We start from the raw sequence: 13951 nt of genomic DNA on the forward strand, positions 1-13951 counted from the left end.
GGCTGCAATTAGAAAAGTAGGTTGAAAACAAAGAGTGCGAATAAAATGCCGAGGGAGAGAGAACGTTGCGAATTTCGAGAAGAGAAATAAGAATGTACAAGAGAGAGAGAGCCGAAAGAGCTGCTGACTGGATTACTGCGAAATACAAGAGCGAGAACACGGAGGGAAGAATAGATACAAAAACACGGGTACACGTGCACTCGCATACACACACAGACACTTACTAGCCGTTCGAGCGTCTATACGCGCGGCAAAAGGCGGACGCGAGTAGTTAAATATTTAGAGCGGCAGCTATATACCGAGCGCGCTCTCGACTCGCTGCTGTTAGGATGCATCACTTTTAAATCGCATCAGCTGTACGCCTGTGTATACACGGCACACGTACGCACACACCGGAGGCAGTAACACCAAGGAGGGCGCAGCAGACGACGCACGCGTACGTTCCGTGGATCAAGGTTATCAGCGGCATGCATTCTCCGCCTCTGCCGATATAGAGAGAGACAATAGCGAAAAGACACGCGGGAGGAAAAAGGAGCGAGCTAGTGAGAGGCTGATGATGCTGCCGCCGGTATAGAGCAGAATGTCAGCTGATCCGAGCAGACTACACGCACAGCGTCTCTACAGAGGCTTTAGAGCGGAGTGTAGCACGCGACGAACTACCGAAGAGAGAGACGCGTGTATACGGCCATGCTTAACAAATAACACACACACAGGCTGAGGCGTTCTCCACTTCTCGCTTGAGATTTCTGCGATCGGCGAATGTCGCAGGCGGCCTCGTCCCTCTCGGAGAGGCCCGTCGCTTTTTCGCGCAAATTTTCCGCAACAGACTGTGCGTGCGGTTTTGCAAGAAGCGGCCGAATGCGCCGGTGCATAATAAACGCTCGACGTGCTCTCCCCTCTCTCTGGACGTAATATACCTCTTGTTCGCTCGTCGCTGCATCTCGCATTGTCTCGCCGCGTTGTTGCAAGCAAAGTCGATATTGTTGCACTTATACACGCACGAGAGAGAGAGAGAGAGAGAGAGAGAGAGAGAGAGAGAGAGAGAGAGAGAGAGAGAGAGAGAGGGAGATAAGCGTTTGCTCGCGTGCTCGCTTCCTAATCAACAAAGCGGCGGCGACGATAAGCGTCGCGGTGCGCAGAATAAAGCAGCCGTCGTCCTTCTCGATCCCGGCCCCGTTATGCGTGCACGAGAGGCGAGCGCGGGCAAGGATGACGGTTATGTAAAGCGCCCATAGAGAGAGATTATGTAAATTTCAACGCACACACGGGAGGACGGAGCGAACGAGCGCCTCGATTTCGCTGCAGGTCGAGCTCTTTAAACTCGACGGAATCAATCGTTATAACGCCGCTCTGCATCGCAGCCGAGTCGCTGCAGTGTGAATGAACGCGAGTTGCCAAGTAGGGAGAGCCGAGTCGCGGCGTCATTGCGGCAGCGCACTCACACAGACACAGAGACACAGCAGTCGAGCGTATTATACGTGTATAGATAGGGGGAAAGTGCACTGACCTTGAACGTCGGTCCAGCTTCGAGTTTCGCGCCGCGGGCAGGTTGTCGCCGTTGCAGCTGCAGGTCGACGACGAGGAGGCGGCCGAGGACGGCGAGGATGTCGTGGACGACGAGGAGGCTGCTGCCGCCGCCGCCGCCGCTAGTCTCTGGCCCCGCTGCTTGTTACGCCGGCTGGTAGCGCGGCGCTTATTGCGCTGCCGGCGTACGGCGACGAGGAAGCTGAGGTTGCTCGGCGGGCCCAGGCCCGAGGACGGCTGGAAGCAGGCCGGCGGCTGGTGATGGTGGTGGTGGAGGTGGTGCTGCAGGAGCAGCTGACGTCTCGTCGTCGTCGCCGGCGGCGGCGCAGAGGCGCCTCCTCGCCTAATCTTGCCGATGCTGAGGCGGGCCGCGCCGCGGAGCAGCCACGAGTAGAGCGAGCGCGCGCCCAGGCTCCAAAACAAGCGGAGCACCAGCAGGTGCAACAAAAAATACACGAGATCCCGTGCGGTCTTCACTGTTCCGGCGAGTAGCCGCGCTCGCGGGCTGCCGCTGCTGCGCTTCGAGCCTGCTGCTGCGAGCCGGAGTCTCGCTTCCTCCTTCTCATTCGGCGCTGCAACGGTCGTCCGACGAGCGATTATTATTATTGCACACCCGCACTACTGCTGATCTGGGTCCACAGCGAGGTCGAGACTCGATTCGCGCACTACTGTACAGTGTGGTAAGCGGTGGCTAGTCGGCGCTGCAGAGCGCGCGCGAGTGAGTATGGAGCTGCGGGAAAGAGCCGACTGACCGCGACGAGTCGAGCGGACGGACTGCGAGTCGCGAGCGATAGGGTACGTACACACGGCGCGACGAGCGAGACAGCACTGTCCGAGAGAGCGGCTCTTTCGCGCGCGCGGACTGTCTCGCGTGCGCTCCTCCTCGTCCTCGACGGCGACGTCGTCTCGTGTGTGATGCGGCTGCTGAGCGCGCACTCGCACTGCACTGCTCGACGAATTTTCGCGGTTTCGCGACGCGCGCGCGGATCTTCCCTCCTATATATATCTCCGCGCTCTCTGTGTACAGTCGCGACGAGAGCGTGTTCGTGGGCGCGCGCGCAGCTCTACGGAGCTGCCTGCCTGCGTCTCTCTGTCTTGCTCGCGCGCGGCCACTCGATGAGTCGCACTAACACTGCTGCTTCCACGAGGACGACGAGCTCGGGACGAGAGAGAGAGAGAGAGAGAGAGAGAGACAGACGACCGGGGAAAACTGGTGGGAAGAGCGCACGCGAGAGCTGCTGCGTCGGCGTACTCGAGCGGTTGACTCGGCTTCCCGGTTCTTAGACTTGTGTCTGTGTGTGTTGTTGTCGCGCGGAGCGCCGGGCTCGGCGGATTCGGGGAACTTCGCGAGACTGACCGGCTTCTTCCCCCCCCCCGGCTTAGCGCGGCGTCGGTGCTGTGCTGGCGGTAGGCAGCGCTGCGAACTGTTTTATCGACTGCCGGTCGTCGGAGTGGCGGCGTGTAGAGAGCGGCGGCGCGAGGTGGCGGCAGTCCCCGGAAAAGCGGCGAGGCGAGCTGAGGTCGGAGAAACGGTTGGACTTCTGATGGTGATGCGGGAGCTCGTTCGTACTGGTCGATGATAAGCTGTGCCGAGCTGAAATTCGAGCGTCGACGAATGCAGTGCGTGGGTGAGTTTACCCTGCTACTTGATAATTACGTGGGAAGGTTTGAGCTCGGCGTACGAAGCGATGGCCGTTGCGATTTGAAAATTGGGTTTTCGACATTTTTGGCATTTGCGATGTTTTTCGCACGGATCGCGATGCATCTTTGTATATTATATCTTTGCATCAGTAAGGAAAGGCCAAGCGAAAACTGTTCGACTCCCAACGGCTTTTACGACTTGATGCTATACTGCGACCGAGACGTCTCTTTTCGTAGTTCAGCAAAATTTACTTTGTCAAGCAAACGCATCGCCTGAGTTGTAATGCAAGCGTAGCTGTATCCCCAAACAAAATCTAATCTCTTCGAAAACGAAAAATTCACATCAACGCGACTCCGTAGAGGTTAACGTACCCGCGCAGTAGCCAAAGGTTTATTGCATCTCTCTCGGACGCCAGAGCGGCGACACGTAACTACAGGCGAGTAGCGAGTCAGCAATAAGCAAAGAGCACGAATGTTTGGCTTGACATTGTTGTTTAGCCATTGGTTATACTATTGAACCGGAGAACCTCGGGAGCCCACGGCTGCAGACATAACAACGCTGACTTCCAGTCCTTCTTTACTGCCATCTCTCCCTCCCGTCTCGCGCTCTCCCTCCTTTGTCCTGCACCTTCGCGCTCTGTTTCTTCTTATTGTGTATTGTGGCTCCGACGCCATTTTGTACGCGTGTTTGACTTTCGTGCGGTGATGCTCGATAGAATTTTTTTTAATTATTAACTGACATCACATCGCAAAATAATTGAAAGAAAACACACGATTTAAAGAACGTGATACGTGTCAAACTTTCGACAAAAAAAGAAGCCTCCGTGTTTACGCGGTATATCGCATCGACTGTTTACCAATACAGCAAACCCAATTTCCGAGAACGCAGCGTTGCGAATCGAGCCACCTGTGTATCTCTTACGCACGACTCGATAATGCGTGACTTTTCGTTTGTGCTTTTGACCATGAAATTACGATAACAATCGAATCACTCGTTCCTCGTATAATATTCAATGCCATCGACACCCTCGTAAAGCAAACAGAAATCAAATCTATAAACTCGCACAGCTCCTTCTGAAAATTGCTGACGAAATCCAACAAAGACATTCCAAGCATGATAACTCCTGCAAGCATCATCCAGACGATAAAAAAAAACCCCAAAGACACGGCTGGCACGCGACACCACGAAAAAAGAACCAGCCCTAATCTCTACAATATTTCGTGATCGAGTGGCTACTCCGAACATTCGTCCCGTAGCGATGATCGCGTACTGCTTCCTCGCGTGAACTCGGCTTCTCTCCCCGTTCCCAATAAATTCGCTTATCGACGCATCTTTATACATACACCCAGAGCGAGCAGATAATGCGAGCCTTGGCTGCTCGCATCGGAGCAACCTCGCGTCGACGACGACGACGAAGAAAGGAGGACGGCTGCGATGGTCATTTCTGGCCTCTGTACACTATACACAAGGAGCGAGCCCCCCGAGGACGAAATGTCTCCTAGCGATCCCCGTCGGAGATACCGGACACGCTAGGCCTCTCTCCCCCCTGTGCGCGCGCGATGTCCGGCCGACCCCCGCGACACACGCCAAGGAGACAGTAGGAGAGCCCGAGATTCTCCGTGGATCTGATAGCGCTCCGCGGTGGTGCTCTTTTTTTCCTTTCGCTCCCTCCTTCCTTTCTCTTTCTTTTTTTTTATTCCCGCGGCGTAAAAACTTCCTACACAACATCGATCAGCCCCGCGAGCTCCTTCTCTCATGACTTAACGATTCTCCGGCTATGCTTGGTAGAAATAACTACCGCGACTTTTATTCAAGTCCTCGGTTTTCGTGCGAGGAATGTGCTCGCGACTGCGGATGCTACAAGTCACTCCCGCGTGCACGTATACACGCGGTTCTTTGTTCCCGTTCGGACTTGATGTTTTTATAACGAGATCGGGGATATTCATTTATACGCGGTATTACGCCGTTCGCTTGTACACTATAAACTCTGTGCTTGTCTTATTGGAAAACTTTTCGACGATGATCGCTGTTTGCTCTCGTCGAAAGTTTAGATGAGGCGTGTGTAAGTTTTTTGATTAATTATGCACGAGGACGACGAGGAGTAATCTAATTAGTGTGTGTCACGTGCCCGCTTCGCTCGCTCGAGTAATTAATTAAACAGATTTTTTTATCCGACGTAATAATCGTCCTTTCTGAAAGTTTGACGCTTACGTACAACGCACGGCTCTGTCAGCAGCGACATTCTGTCACAGGGATATAAATTATGAGAGAGCGGCGAATAGGAACATCGCGATACTGTCAATTAGCCTGCGAGCATGGCTTGGGCTTTTTTCGATGGGAAATTCCCGATAATAGGTAGAATAGTTAACACGTGTAAGAAATATAAAATTTTCCAGAAATATCCTCGACGCTCGCTCGCTGGGGAAGACCGCCATATAGCAGCTCCTATCCCCGTCGTCGTCGTCGTCATCGTGTATGATAAGCCGCTCGCGAAACAGCAGCAGCAGCGCTTGACGTGCGAGAGCTGCACTCGCGCTCCTTTTCGCGCTCGTATAACGTGAGTAGAAGCGGTATCACATGAGACACGGCAAGTATACGTATAAGCCGCTGCTGTGCGGCGGACGAGGCGACATGCCACCTAGATCAGCTGGCCGATATCGCGTCGCCTCGTATTTATGGCCAGCGAGATTTCGCATTATTAGGGCCATTTGCCGTCTTTCGCTCTATAATATCACGTGCACTTCCCTCTCTCTCTCTCTCTCTCTCTCTCTCTCTCTCTCTCTCTCTCTCTCTCTCCTTCTCTCTCTTTCTCCGCCGATCTCGCCTACCGATCCTCGCTATAATTCTCCCGAGCTTTGCATGGCTGCTGCTGCTGTGTATATGATCGAGTTCGCCTTCTTTTTTTTTGTTGCGCACGTTGCAGCGCGCACGCGGACCTCCTGACTTATCGCGCGGAGCCGAGATTTATTGAGCCCGAGCGCGAGCATGCTTCGTCTAAATGCACGCTTCTTGGGTATACCTGCAGCGCTCTCTATGTGTACGTGTATGCCGAGTATCGCGTAATTTTGATTAAGCGGGTATTGCGAATGTATCTATTTCGCGGCGGGCGATGGCTTTGTATAACGTATAGGAGTTCTTTGAGGCGTTTCGTGTGTTTAGTGTGTTTAGTGTGTTTGGTGTGTTATGCGTGTACAGAGTGGACTTGGCGGGCGGTATCATTGTAACGGCTGCTCATTATTGCCTGTGTGTGTGTGTGTACGAGTACGTGTGCGGGGGAGGTACATAAGAGCTTACGCCGCTGCGATCGATCGCGGACGACCCTTGTTTGATGTTTGCATTTCATGAATTTTCTAGACAGTCTGCTGTCGGAAAGTGGGTATAATAACCGCGAGGAACACACCCTTGTTGGGCCACGATGAGACGCCTCCTCGTCCCGGGCTCTATATCATGGTCTCTATACATAAGGACTGCTCGCTTGTTTTGTCGATTTATCACCCATCACGCGTTCATCCTCGAGTTATACCGTCGTGCTCTGAGTACACAGCGCATAATTGCTGTTTGCGCTTTCAATCGTGAGAAATTATACCGACGTGCTATCGAATTTGTCATTCATCCTCGGAATCTTAGAACTTTTCGCACCAGCTCGAGGAATTTATTTCCGCATATCTTCACGTCGGTGGCGAACGGAGCTCGAGAAGAGAGAGAGGCGGGTTATTCGCGCACTAGTAGTGGTAGTCGTCGTCGTCGTCGTCGTCGTCGTTAAGCATTCATCTTCCGAGCGAGCATTGTACGACTATCCGACACGAGCAAGTTTCTCATCCGTCTCCCATTCAGGAGCGGAGCTCGACATTTCCGAGTCTCCGAACCGCAGCCCATTGTTCGCGCCAGCTTCTCGCTCTGCTTTGCTTCCTCCTACTTCTTCTTCTTCTTCTGCTGCTTCTCTCTGCTTCCTCTCTCTCTCGCTCACTCTCCGGTCGCTATCGACCCTCTCTCTCTCTCTCTTACTCGCACTCCCAGGCTCTACTTTTCTATTTCGGACTTTTTTGCGCGATATGGGCGCAGCTTTTAGGACGAAAAAAAGGGAGCTCGGCTCAAAGGAGCGCGCTCCGCGGCTGTGCCGGTAAAAGGGCTTTTTAGCGAGAGACCGAGGGAGAAGGGGGGAAGGAAGAATCCGGGAATCCGAGGAAGTATACGCTGTGTACACTCTGCTACGTTATACAAGTCTCTCGCGGCGCGGGGCTCGATCGATTCTCTCTCTCTCTCTCTCTCTCTCTCTCTCTCTCTCTCTCTCTCTCTCTCTCTCTTTCTCCTCGAGCTGCTCTAGACACACACTCCGCGCGTGACTGTCGCGCGGGTCCGCCTTTCGATTCCTCGTGCCGTTCGTTTATTTCGCATCTATACGTGCGAGCACTTGCGCAACGCAGTCAGTGCGAAGGGTCGGGCGTAGGCGAGAGAGAGAGAGAGAGAGAGAGAGAAAGAGAGAGCGACAAGTTCGCGGAAAACGTGCGTTATGCAAAAAGCTCGCGCCGCTGTCTTACACGTAAGTGCTTCGGCGGGAAAACCAATTTCATTTCCGAGAAGCGAAAGAGGGATCCTTGCCGCCCTCGTAATTGCTCCTTCCTCGTATACAGGCTATTTATTATTTCTCGTTGCGGAGATGTTATTCATGCAACGTCGAATTTTCGCCATCCAAAGCTTCTTCTCAGCCCACACGCGCTCACGAACTCGAGACCGCAATATAGCCAGCGATAAATCCATCGACTCCCGGCGCGCGTGCCCAACGACATTCCGACTGTCGCAGCGTCGCGCAGCAAGCTGGCCAGCGCTCCTCGGCATCCCGGGCACGTAGCGGCCCCTGACCACCTCCGCCACCGGGAGATTCTTTATTGTTTCAATAAGCGCGCGCTCGCGCTACTCGGCTGTCCTTATTAACGAAATAAACCTCTTTAACGATCCGCCGCCGGCCCGGGGAAGCGAGCTACCGAGATAAAAAGAAAAGCCGGGGAAATCGCGACGGGAAAAGGGACGGAGAATATGAAGTCGTGTCGGGAAAGAGACAGATTCAAATAGAGAGAGAGAGAGAGAGAGAGAGAGAGAGAGAGAGAGAGAGAGAGAGAGAGAGTGAAAAAAGTATACGAGGGAGGAGGGAACATCGCGCAAAGGGCTGCGCGCGGGGTGAAAGGGAGAAAGAGAGATTCTTGAAAGAGTTCTCTTTTAGCGGAGGGAGAATCGATAGGTTTTTCCGCGGAGACGTTTCCATGGAGACCGCGAGAGAGAGAGAGGCGAATCGGATCTTAGAGCGATAAGTGACGCCGCGGAGACGAGCACCCGCGCCGCAGTAAGAGCATCGCCCTTCGCCTCTCTTATATACACTCTCTCTTCACTGCTGGCTTCTTTTTCCGCTGAATAACTGCCGCGAAAGAGAGAAAGAAAGCTTGTCCCTTTTTCCCTCGTTCGGGCGAGGCCTTGACGGCAAAGTGCTTCCCCCGGCGCTCTGGCATTTGTTAGTCTTATTTTTAGCGATCGGGAGACGTTCTATATTCGCGTAAGCTTTCCCGTCGCAAAAAATAACTCCGGCAAAGATCACATCCAAAGCCAACTCCGTTGCCGCGAATCCCTTTACGATACGAGCACACCTGCAGTCAGTCCCCGCTGCAGTGCACAGAGAGCGGTGCTGTATGCACTCGCATATAGAGAGAGCAGACAAAGGGAGTACAGAGGGAGGCTGCATCAGCCGCACAAACGCCGACTGCGCACGAACATAAAGAGAGGGAGAACCGTGTACATTCGGCACGGGTCTACCGACGATGCAGCCTCGTCGTTGGTACTCTCTTTGCTCGCTGTTTCAGCCTCTCTCTCGCGAGTATAGTTATCACGGCGCTCCGATACAGGCGCAAAGGGGGAGAGAGAAACGAGATGCGCGTACGCGCAATTGCAAGAGTTCAAGTGTATCGCGCGCGCGCGCGCGAGTAGCGTGTCGTGCATATAGTCTGCTCGCGCGCAGGAGTCAGTGACACCTCGCTCTCTCGTCGCCGGCTGCGGTTTCCACTGGTAGCCATGGTAACCCACCTCCACATCCGCTCTTCCCCTGCGCGCGCTCTCTCTCTCTCTCTCTCTCTCTCTCTCTCTCTCTCTCTCTCTCTCTCTCTCTCTCAGTCCTCCTCCCACCTCCTCAGCTCGGCTCTCTCCCGCCTCCTCCGACCGTCCCCAATTATCATACCATCTCGCTCTCGAGCTAACCCTCCGCCGCCGCTGCCGACGCCGACGACGCTGTCACTGTATACACGAGCGAGTTCAGCTGCACCGCTCTCCCTCCGGGTCGCGTTCACCTTTTGCTGCACGCGCGCGCCTTCATTATGGAGAAGGACACCGTGCGGATATTTAATGAACAAACTCTGCGGTGCACCTTCGAATCTATAAATATATGTACTCTCCTTCTTTTTTTCGCTCTCTTTTTCACGCTGCATCGCCGCACCCCGACTTTCAGAGAACCGCGAAATACCGCGCATATAATGCGGAGTCTAAGTTTAGCATGACCGCAGTTTGCGCATCTGCACGCGAGCCCTCGTTATGCGCCCAGCGCGCGACTCTCCTAAAGGCACGTATATTTATGTCTGTTGCGGATGATTTCGCCCTCGACTCTCATATACTCGCTCTTTCTCGCATTCCCGAATAATAATCCCGCGCTCACTCCGTGCACGACACACAGGATGTATGACTAACAAAAGTACGAGCGGCTAATGCTATTCTGGGTGACAGCAGCTGAGGAGTTGCCAGTCTCTTGCGCCGCTCTCTCTCTCTCTCTATATATATATATATATATATATATACGAAGAGAGAGAGAGAGAGAGAGAGAGAGAGAGAGAGCCGCGAATATATATGCGCGCATGTATATGTACAATACGTGCCTCTGCCTCGGCTCGCAAATCGTGTCTCCCTCTCTTCTCTCTCTCTCTCTCTCCCTCTTGGCTCTCTTTATTCTTTTCGAGCTGCTGCGATCGTCGCGGGGCACGACGACGACGACGGTATTCTTGGACCGCTGGGCGAGTTATTACCTCGTTTCACGCCTTGACTTTATTCGGAATGAAGCCTTTAATGAAAATCCAGTGGTGCATGCGCGCAGCCGCTTTTCGCTTCAACCTATACACACACGCGTGCTCGCGCAGTGTACTCTCCCGCGATTCTCCATTATATGTTTATGTCCTTTGTCTGCTGCTCTCTTTTATCCGCGTTCACTGCTACACACAGCTCGGCTTTATTCTAAAAAAAAGGAGCCGCGCGTGGGATTGTTTCGTCATCATTAGCGTGACTCCGGGTTCCCATCGTCGCTTCTATATAATTCAATTGCAAAAATTCTGGCCGCACGATAGCTCGAAGCGAACGTTCTCCAGGCGAACGCAGAGACACACGCGTCCTCCATTTTGGACTAGACAGAGCGAGCGAGAGAGGGAGGGCAGAACTGATCGCGCAGTCGCGAAGATGAGCAGAGATGCTCCGAACGTCGACCAATGGCAGCCGGCTGATGCTTCCCTCGCGCCAATCACGAGCCAGGGATGCGCGCGCGTTCTCTCTCTCTCTCTCTCTCTCTCTCTCTCTCTCTGTCTCTCTCCACTGCCGCCAACGAACAGAGACAGAGACATGCGCTGCTGCGAGGGCGAGAGAACTATAGCTATATGTATAGCTGCGGAGTATATAGAAACAGAATGTTGCGGTGGGAAGATCGTCCCGCGGACCAATCGCAGGCCTTTCTCTCTCTCGAGTCTGTTTGAGAGATAACGCGATGTGAGAGAGATTGTATGTGTACGCACGCATGCATATGCGTTGAAAAGAGATATGGCGTTGGGAAAAGTTGCCATTGCGTTTGGCTTTTGTTTGTGTTGACGCTTTGTTCTGCACAACACTTTGTATTCATGACGTTTCGTGCATCTTTTTGTGTTTACAAAGTAGGATGTCTTCTAAGTCATGCAAATCTCGTTTTCAATACACGCACGCACCGAGAGAGTGAACTTTTCATTACACACTGAAATTTAAATTGCATTCAGCGGCTAGCTGCAGCTCTGAAAGAGAGAGAGAGAGAGAGAGAGAGAGAGAGAGAGAGAGAGAGAGAGAGAGAGCGATCGAATCGATCAAGACGAATCGATCAAGACGAATCGAACTCTATAAAATAAAGATAAAGAAACAGTAAAAGCCGCGCTGCTGCCGGCCTCGCAATCACGATCGTGCTCGTAAAGCTAACGAGTCTAATTCGTCAAAACTGTCCCGCGCGACGTAAGCTTGATAAACGATCGATTCCTTTATACACACTCCATGTATTCCAGGCAGGGACTCAGCCAATCGCTTATCCTGACCCATAAATTTTTTAACGCCCAAAAGCCTTAGATAAGAATTTTTCAAAACTCGATTCGCCTTTCTCGCGCGCCGCACCTTCAATGTAGCTCTTTATGCTTCATGCATCCACGAGTCTTGTGTGCGCTGCCACCAAAAGAGAGAGTCCTTTGACGAAACAATAACGCGAGAAGGCGGTTTGCGAAAACTCGGCCGCGAAAAGACTCGACGGTGGCACTTTACTTTTCTTTTCAAAGGAAGAGAGAGAGGGAGAGAGAGAGTATTTTCTTTGGTTCGCCCTTTTTTCGCTCGATGCGCTCGCGCGCAAAGAAAACTCCGCTGGCTCTTTCCTCCGCCCCGTCGCGTGTCCGTAATGAGTGTTTATAAGAGTTGAGCAAGATGTTTTCTGCCCGCCGTCGTATTTCTCTCTTATTTATATCGGTGAAGATTTCATCTTTATAACTGCTGTATAATGCGGTTGCATATAGGAAAGCTGACGTTTATAGTTGTACAAGCAGACTATTTTGCAAACGTACGTGCAATGGTACACTTTTCTGAAATTTTAATTAAACCAGATTCTGCAACTCAGTGATCTTGTCAATGACAGACGAGCTTCAATTACTCCGGTGCGTTTAAGTGAGAGAACGAGATCGCGAGTGAGCCTCATGGTCTAGCTGAGAAACTCTATAAAACTCTCGTGTTAATGGTCTACCGTCTGCCGCGCGAGCGTATTTTCTTTTTTTTCTCTCTCTCTCTCTTTTCCTTTCATATTCATTAAAATAAAAAAGGGTTTTAAGCTCACCCGCTGCTGCTGCTGCTGCTCTCTTTGCGCCGCTATATATATTTAGAGCCCTGCTCGAAAGGCCAGCATCCGAGTATCAGCGAGGTAAATTGAAACGAACTGATGGATGCTCGCGAAAGTATTAAAACGTTGTAATGTACTTTTAAAATTAGATTTGATTTTTTAGTCGAAGCTTACGATTATTCTCGATAGCACCTTTTTAACTTATGGCTCGTTTCCATACATCATGTCCACAAACTTTTGTTATTCCTAGGGGAAAAAAATATTTTGCAGTCGGAGCAATGTCTGTTAAAGCAGAATTGGAGCGAGAGTAGACGCAGCGAGCGCAGCTTGCAAGCAAAATCTCTCTACAGTCATACCCCAGCGCACACATCCCTGCGGCTGCTAAATATTGGTGCTTGGTCTCTCGCCAGCAGCATAAGCGTTATACCGAGGATGAGGTGCCAGATGGATTGCGAAAAGATTGTAATATAATAAAAGAACGGAGAACGTTGATCCAAAATTTCAACCACGAAGGTATACGTAATTTTACGCTTTTGTGAGATACATACTTTTCACTGAATTAATTTAAATAAAATTTTTTACGAAATCATCGTGACCTCGTAAGCTTCTAAACTTTCCCTTAATTCAACTATCATTTCAACATCAGGAGGTAGAGAAAGAGAAAAATATAAATATCCCTAACTAGCCCTGGAAAAAAGTATTTTGCAGTCTGAGCGAGAGCAGACGCAGCAGCAGCGAGTGCAGCTTGCGAGTGAAAGCTCTCTACAGTTATACTCCCCAACACACTCACACATCCCTGCGGCTGCCGCTGGTACTCGGTCTCCCACCGGCGCAGCAGCAGCAGCGTTATATCGAGGATGAGGTGGCAGAGGGATGCGGGAAGAGGGATAGAAGTGGTGCGCGCGGCTCCTCTCCTTGGAGGATCAATAGAGACACGGAGACGAGACCTCTTTCCCCCCCCCCCCTCTTCCGCGATACCTCCCCTCAAAGCTTCCTTCCACCAGCTGCAGCAGCCACCATTTCGTTTCTCTCGTCTACTCCCTCCAATCCTTTTGCCTTCCACGAGAGAGATAGCCTGCTGCTGCTGCTGCACCGGGAACAGAGCGTATGGACGAGGGAGGAAGAGAAGAAAGGAGGACGCGGGAGAGAAGAGTAGAGCAGCGGCGCTCAGCTGCGAAAAAGAGCGAAAAGAGAGTGAGAGGGAGAGAAAGAGAGAGAAGGACGGCTGCATGGGATCCGGGGAAAAATACGGGAAGCGAGGCGAAGCGTATATTGCGAGAGAGCTGCCGACGTTTGCCAAAGAGGCTGCTGCTGCTATGCTATATCGCACTAGCAGCTCTCTGAGGGTAGAGAGAAAGAGAGGGAGGAGAAGCGGACGCAGCCAGTCGCGGAGAGCTGCTGCCGCTGCCGCTGCTAAGCCGGAGGTAATGTTGCGTGATGAGACTACGCCTCGCGGATTCATCGAGGAGAGAGAGAGAGAGAGAGAGAGAGAGAGAGAGAGAGAGAGGGAGCGAGGAAATGTATAAAGAAAGTTGAAACGGGGGAGCGAAATGGCACCGGAGTCAGCTCTCGCTTCTGCGATATATAGACGTACTTTTTTTCTGCGTATACACCGTGCTGCTCCGCGGGGACCTACGAGATTCGGGGGGTTATCA

The 13951-nt window shown here is 52.2% G+C and overlaps 2 protein-coding genes across 3 annotated transcripts in view; one reads left to right on the top strand and one right to left on the bottom strand.

Moving 5' to 3' along the window:
• The window catches only part of LOC100122759 (protein gustavus), a 289744-nt gene extending 287104 nt beyond the window's left edge, over window positions 1-2640 (bottom strand). Inside the window, exon 1 of the mRNA XM_032596594.1 lies at window positions 1508-2640. The gene's annotated coding sequence lies outside the window, so the exon portion shown is untranslated. The remainder of the gene's footprint in view (window positions 1-1507) is intronic.
• A 370-nt stretch (window positions 2641-3010) lies between these two features.
• LOC100122721 (histone-lysine N-methyltransferase PRDM16) overlaps window positions 3011-13951 on the top strand; it is an 80329-nt gene continuing 69388 nt past the window's right edge. Inside the window, exons 1-2 of one of the 2 annotated variants that reach the window (XM_031923234.1) lie at window positions 3018-3152; window positions 5563-5723. The gene's annotated coding sequence lies outside the window, so the exon portion shown is untranslated. Of the gene's footprint in view, window positions 3153-5562; window positions 5724-13951 lie in introns of both variants that reach the window. The other variant, XM_031923235.1, reaches the window with a different exon arrangement.

Source organism: Nasonia vitripennis, chromosome 2 (assembly GCF_009193385.2).
Source record: "Nasonia vitripennis strain AsymCx chromosome 2, Nvit_psr_1.1, whole genome shotgun sequence".
Lineage (NCBI taxonomy): Eukaryota > Metazoa > Arthropoda > Insecta > Hymenoptera > Pteromalidae > Nasonia > Nasonia vitripennis.